This window comes from Montipora capricornis, chromosome 11 (assembly GCF_036669925.1).
Source record: "Montipora capricornis isolate CH-2021 chromosome 11, ASM3666992v2, whole genome shotgun sequence".
Lineage (NCBI taxonomy): Eukaryota > Metazoa > Cnidaria > Anthozoa > Scleractinia > Acroporidae > Montipora > Montipora capricornis.
In genome coordinates this window covers 25,935,467-25,941,466 of record NC_090893.1, presented here as the reverse complement: position 1 = coordinate 25,941,466, position 6,000 = coordinate 25,935,467, and the positions used below count along the sequence as shown (strand labels likewise).

General features: G+C 37.0%; 1 protein-coding gene across 16 annotated transcripts in view; it reads right to left on the bottom strand.

The window, feature by feature from the left end:
* LOC138023887 (zinc finger protein 345-like) overlaps nt 1-6,000 on the bottom strand; it is a 38,017-nt gene that overhangs the window by 10,007 nt on the left and 22,010 nt on the right. For 5 of the 16 annotated variants that reach the window (XR_011126831.1, XR_011126816.1, XR_011126825.1 and 2 more), the window contains 3 exons: nt 5,764-5,985; nt 5,512-5,592; nt 3,146-4,396 (listed from right to left, as the gene is read on the bottom strand). The exons of 7 other annotated variants lie outside the window; for them this stretch is intronic. The gene's annotated coding sequence lies outside the window, so the exon portion shown is untranslated. Of the gene's footprint in view, nt 1-3,145; nt 4,397-5,511; nt 5,593-5,763; nt 5,986-6,000 lie in introns of those variants that run through there. 4 more of the 16 variants (XR_011126818.1, XR_011126824.1, XR_011126817.1 and 1 more) reach the window with 3 other exon arrangements.

Genomic DNA, 6,000 nt, shown 5'->3' with positions numbered 1-6,000 from the left:
TGCGCGCAGGCATTAAAAGAGAGTACAAAAGTACAAGCGTATATCAAATCAATATTGTTTTTGACTTCCTTGGAGGACACCATGAACAATTGAGAAATGACTTAAGATCAATTACGAACACTGACAAGGAACTGAGTTATCTCATCGAACGCTGCCAGAAATAGATTTTGAGCCGGAATGTAAATATCGTTAAGAAGTTCTACGAATTTGTTTAAGCGGGAAAAGGAATCATGGTAAATTGATGTAATTAACTAGCTAAGATTTAAAATCTGCTGGTTGATGTAATAATGATATGCACAAAAGTAAATAGAATCTGCCATAATAATAATAATAATCTAATTTCTTCACTTTAAATTTAAAATTCCCAGTACAGTATGCAGTACGAATGTCCACAGACAAGGTATTCCATGAATCTACTATTCGAGGGAAATGAGAATATTTAAGGGTATTAGTCCTTGCATATTTTTTCTTAAACATCAGATGATCATAATGTCTCAAAGAATAATAGTCACAGTTTGAGTAAAAATCTACAAAATGTGAAACATCAATGTCCTTTTAGTGTTGTGTGACACTAAGAAAAGTCTAAAAAAAATCCAGAAAGGCAATGTCCACATGACAGCCGTCATCAAGAGCCTTGGCCCAGTGATGATGGGTCAAGATCAGCTGGGTCATATATGACCTACCCTTGATAAAGCCATGCTGCCATTCAGTTAAGTAGGGAAAAATCTGATCACATATGGCATTATATACAATTCTCTCTAAGCATTTTGCGGGAATTGGCAGTAGTGATATGGATCTACAATTTTCCACTAATTCTTTTTTGTCATTTACGTGTACAGGAGTAATGTTGGCAAATTCCCATAACGTTGGCATGACACCAGATCTCAACACGGAATTAAATAAGAGCGCCAAAGGTGTTGACAGCTCCTTTGAACAATCTCGCAAAATACGGGAAGGCAGTTGGTCAGGTCCGGATGCTTTATTGTCATTAATTGCCAACGAGGCGGCCGACCCCAGAGGGTCGGCCGTCGAGTTGGCAAATCATAGAGCCGTGCATGAGTACAGAAGAAAAATCTCACTCAGCGTAAGGGACCCTTTTTTGACCATATTTGGGTGTAAGTAATACTCCATATTTGGGTAGTGACGACACGTTCTTGCATGTGTCGCTTCCACCGTGTGGTTTGTCAGCTAGTGAGATTGGGAGGCTCTTTCAGACGTGAGTAAGCTTACTATTTTGACTTTAAAAGGGCTTTTAGTTGCCTTATGTATTTGTTAATTGAATTGTAAGCAGCGGCTGATCAAGGAGTAGGGTTATACCTGCAAATTTTGGACAGAACGAGCGTGTTTGCATGCCAATTTCGAACCAGCGTGTTTGCTTACGAACCAGCGTGTTCGTCAATTTCGAACCAGCGTGTCCGCTTGTCAATTTTAAACCAGTGCGTTCTTACGTCGATTGACACGTTTTTAAAGATTTCAGATCAAAGAATTGAACAGATTACTATAACACATCTTCTTATAGCACAAAGAATTGTCCTTCAACGCCAGCGTTGCGTAATTAAAACCACTGACAACTCACAACTTGGACAAAGCGGGGGTAGACAATATTGGTTGATCGCTGCGTTCAATACATTTATTATCTGGTTAATCACCGTTACAAGCCGACAACTAAATGTAGGGTTCTTAAGCTTAGCAGACATTACTCTTCAGGGTTCATTCAATGTTAAATACAGTGCTGTTATTATTATTGTTATTATAATTTTCCTTCATCACCGCGTGCGTGAAAGTTCGAGTTGCGCCAATGAAACACATTCCCTACACGGGGCTGCCGAAAGTTTTTACGCCATTGTAATAGTTGAGCTTGTATTTATACTGATAGTTAACTTTCAGCATACCATTTTGTCATGATTTATGTTCACTGTAGCGTGTTTTTTCTGTCACTTATTCTTTATGGAAGCAGTTGCTCGATAATCAAACCTTCGTTTTCTTCTTTTACAGTAAATTCTCAACCAGAGAAATTTATATCGTGCAGTCTATGCCTATTTACGGTCGCTTTCGGGCGCCATATATTTTATATTTCACATTACAAAAAAAAATGACTGTTGAGAAGAATTCCTTATGCTTCAAATGGCAGTTTTAATCCTTACATAATAACAAATAAGGAAACACATATGGTTAATGGAAATCCAGCAGTACCAAAGGATTCTAATTGCCATAAATGTTCACAAACACTCAAACCCCAATTACAGAAATGTTTCCCTGAAGAAGTATCAGAGCCTTTCTGTCGTTCAGGCCTCCCACCTGTGCAAATGCATTTCAGGAATCACTGCTTAGATTTTCCAGGAAAGTTCTCGTGTGCAATTGATTGTTTTTCGGAATTGAGCTGTTACATTTTTAAAGATGCCATTGCATGCGTAGGACGTAATGAATTTTTTGAAATGCTATACACAGCATGTGTGCAAGTAAATAGTGGCGAAATCTTCGTGCGTCAGTTAGGTTTAGTTCGAGAGCCTGTTTGGGCATGGATGAGACGGTGCTGTCCTTCTTTTACAGAAATGTCTGCCAATGCTGTATTTAGTGACATATTTCAAGCCAATACATTTGGGGAATTAACTTTGGATTTAAAGTCATTGTTTCTTATTCAACATACCAATCATTCCATTTGTTCACAGTGTAACCAACAAATCACCAAGTCTACAGATGTGGTTGTCCTGTACATTACCCATCAACATATACATCAGAATGGTTTTGAAAGTTCTGTTTCGGAAGCTATGCTGCCAAACATCAATAAACTTTTCTGTGTTCATTGTCAAAATCATTCTGGAAGTGTTGCTTTGCTAAGACACTTTGTTTCTTTGCCAACATTCCTAATGATAGAATTGTCATCAGATTGTACAACTCGAATGTTTTTTCCACATGATATGGAAACCTTAGGAGTTTCATACTGCCTCAAAGGAATTGTTAGGTGTTTAAATAGACATTTTACTGTTGCCTTAAAAAGTGATAGCGGTTGGATCTATATTGATTATTTGTGTTTTTCTGTAAGGCGTTTCTTATCCTTTCAAGAAGTATTGTATAGTTATCCGGATGGCTGGTTTTTTGCCATATTTCAAAAGTCTGAGTGCTCAGACGTCAGTTTACATAAAACTGCAAATCAGACTCTTGATGGCCTCACCATAAACCAATTCGCTTGCGTATCAGTTTTAAAAGAAGGGTGCAGTGTGAATGAAGTAAATGTAGAGCAAAAAAGCACAGGTTGTAGAAAAGGATATAAAGTTGGATTTAATAACTACATCAAGTGTTACAAAAAGTGGCCAAAAGTCAAGGCCAAAAATAATGCTCATATGCGGAAGTATAGAAGAACATTTAAAAGTAAGACTCAACTTAACTTAAACAAAAGTGACAATTTAGAACTATGTAAAGATAGTGAGAACCAAACAAATGATTCAGTAAATTATGTAATGAAGTGGAAAAGTGAAGTTTTTTCTTCAACTGATATATATCAGGCACATAAGCAGGTTAAACGAGCTAAACTAGAAAAAAAGAAACAGTATTCACAAAAACCTGAGGTGAAGGAAAAAAATAAGTTGTACATGCGAAACTACAGATTTCAGAAAAAGATTATGACTGAAGCACCAGGGTGTCTGAAAAATGGAATTTCTCACCAGCAAATGTATTTATCTGAATTCAATATAAGACCCTGTGGAGAACTTCACAAACAAGAGTGGGCAATACTGAACATGCAAAAGTTTCATAAATCAATGAAATTTAGAATATCTTTATGTCAATTCTGTCATGAAGCATGGCCACTCCATACAAAATCAAAAAAGGAAAAACACCCATACATTTGTACTAGGTGCTTAAGAGAAAAGAATGACACAAAAAGATTTTCCTCTGAACACAGTTTAATACCATCTCCTGTACCAGAAGAACTTCAAAATCTAACACAAATAGAAGAAATGCTAATAGCCAGAGTGTTCCCTGTTATTTGTGTGTATACCAAGTCTGGGGGTGAAAGAGCTTACCGAGGCCATTGCATTAATTTTCCTTAAGAAGTTGAACAGATATTTCATACTTTGCCTAGGTATCCAAAAGAATTACCAGTTATGATAGTTGCAGTGGATGTTAGAGACAATGCGTCTAAGGATTTGATTGTGCGTCGAGAAAAAGTATCAGCTGCCTTACATTGGCTGGTGAAACACAATCCTGCGTACAGACATACAGATAAATTATGAATGTTTAGCTCAACTTCCGTTAGAAGATATCCCAGCTGATCTTTCAAAACTAAGTTGTGAACAAGAAAGTGAAAAGGATGAAGTAGATCCAGATAGACGTCCACTTGATATCGACGACCTGCCCAATAACCAAGATACAGAACTGAGCAGCGTGTTGTTAAATCCTGTAAAATTCAAACAACAGAAAGAACTTATAAAAGATGAAATATTGCAGGAAAATAAGATCAGATGGCCTGAAAAGGGCCAAAAACCTATGAGTGAATTTGGAGTAGAATTCTTAGCAACGATGGCTTTTCCAACTCTCTTTCCTGATGGCAAAGGAGATCCCACTAATTCAGCTACCAAACGTGATGCAACCCTTGCAGAAAAAATAAAACATCTTATAACGTTTGGAGAGAAAAACGATGGGAAATGGCATTATAGGTTTGCAGCACACCCTCGATTTGCATATTGGGCATTCAACATGCCTCAGAGACATAGGCTTCTCAGCCAAGGAAATATATTTCTTAAGCAAAATCCAGGAGAATCTCACATGTCTGTCGAACAATTGAAGGAAATGCTTCATTCAAATAGTTATTCAGTAGTTATGTCCAAGTTAATGCGTTATGCAAAACATGTCACAGGTAGCGATGCATACTGGCATAAAGCTAAGGATGACTTAAAGGCAACAATCTCACAAGTTGGACCACCAACAATATTCTTTACTTTGTCATGTGCAGAATATCACTGGCCAGAGTTTCATGATCTTTCTTAAAACAAGAATCTTGAGGAACTATCACCCAGTGAAAGGCAATCTCATGTTTTCCAAAATCCCCATTTATGATTGGCTTTTCACTGAGAGAACTGATCGTTTTGTAAAATATTGGTTATACAATTCATTAGGTGCTTCTTGGCATTGGTATAGGTATGAATATGCTGTACAACGTGGTTCTATTCATTGTCATGGCGTTGCAAAGTTAAAGAATGATCCAGGATTATGTGAATTAACCGAGGTTGCTATGAAAGGCTTTTTGGCTGCAAAATTAAAGAAAGAAACCAAAGAGACTCTTTCCATGCAGGAGCTTGAGCACATTGATAGCCTTATAATCAAAGGCAAAAATGCTGAACAGTTAGTCTGTCACTATGTGGATTTTCTATTGTCGATATGGAATCCTTGCTCTCCTGATGAAGGTTGGTCAAAACCAAACTATCATCCATGTCAAACGTCATATCTTTCTTTACAAAGTAAGGATATGGAAAGAGACTATGTTGATTTACTAAATTTAGTTGAAAGACATACCACATGTAGTTCCAAATATTGCCTTCGTAAAATCTAGAATGTACATTTCATTTCCCTTTTGAAAGTTGTTCTGACACAAAACTACAATTTGAGCAAATTAATACGAAGTCAGGTGAGAGTAAATATAAAGCAACAGTAGTCACAAAAAGAAATGATTCAAGGTTAAATCGTCATCCGCCATTACAGCTTCAAGGATGGAGAGCAAACTGTGACATTCAGATAGTAATTGACTATTATGCCTGTGTAGAATACCTGGTTAAATATACATCAAAGTCAGAAAGGATGTCCTCAGTGGTGAAAACAGCATTCACAAATGTTGTAACCAAATTGACTGACAATAGCGATGTTCATACCACATTCAAAAAAATAATGCTCAGAACTGTTGGCAATAGGGATTATTCAATACAAGAAGCTATGCATCACTTGCTGTCACTAAAATGTGTAAGTTCATCTTTTGAAGTTGTTACTGCATCTCTAGATGGATCAAGA